Raw genomic sequence first — 1019 nt, forward strand, 5'->3', positions numbered from 1 at the left:
GTGATTACACAGAGGGATTATTTCCTCTATCTCCCTTTTTCCCCAAAATATCTTTGGAGGAGAAGCTAAAGTAATATATCCTGCATTAAGTGCACAATGTCTAATCAAAGTACACAAAAGGACAGACAACAGGATCGTGAGTTTAATGTGTTTCAGTTTTTCTGTTCATCCTGCTAAAAAAATGTAATGCAGGCCACATAATCTCATCCACCCTGATGACTGGGGAGAGGTGTTACAAGCTCTGTGAACTTCTTCCATCATTTCTCATCAAAGTGGTGCGACTATGCAGCTGTTTCCTCTGTTTTCTCCTCACTAGGGCTGTCAGACTGTGCATCCGTGTGACACTGCATCTGCCTTGCCTCAGTGATGGGGAGCATGACATAGTGCGCTTCTCTGGGGTGCTAACATTTTTCTGTACTTCTAAGAATAAAACATGTTTGTTGTGAACCCTCTAATCAATGTCTCTATTCTTCTGCTGCTGTCAGCTGTCGCATTTTTACATTTGATCCTACAGGAAGTGGCTGCAGGGTGGGTGGGATGCAGCCACTTTTATAAAACCTCTGTAACTGATGTTTTTGGTCTCAGTAGTGCTTTAGGAAAGAAAAAAAAATGATTGACTTTTCAGAAAAGTGCAGAGTGATGTCAAGCGTTTTTTTTTTTTTAAACCTCCTGACAAATCAGGTCACAATTTAGGGGCAAATGAGGAAAACAAACATGGAGGACAGAGTTTGTGAGCAAATATAAGGAGATATATAACATTTTGAACAGAAAATATATTTTATTGCCAATATTCAAACATTGTAACTAAAACAAACAAACAAACAAAAAAAAAACAGCACACAGTGTGATGTCCCATTTTAATTGTAGCTGCATGCAGTCAAGTCACACAAGCAGCTCAAATTCTCTTGACTTTCTACGTCCAAAACTACAGTGAAGGCAAACAACCTCATGATCACCTGCGTTACACCAATCTTTATTTCATCTGCATTACTGATCATAAAACATCGAATCTGGAGAGT

The sequence above is a fragment of the Pangasianodon hypophthalmus genome, chromosome 5 (assembly GCF_027358585.1).
Source record: "Pangasianodon hypophthalmus isolate fPanHyp1 chromosome 5, fPanHyp1.pri, whole genome shotgun sequence".
In the NCBI taxonomy this organism is placed as follows: Eukaryota; Metazoa; Chordata; class Actinopteri; order Siluriformes; family Pangasiidae; genus Pangasianodon; species Pangasianodon hypophthalmus.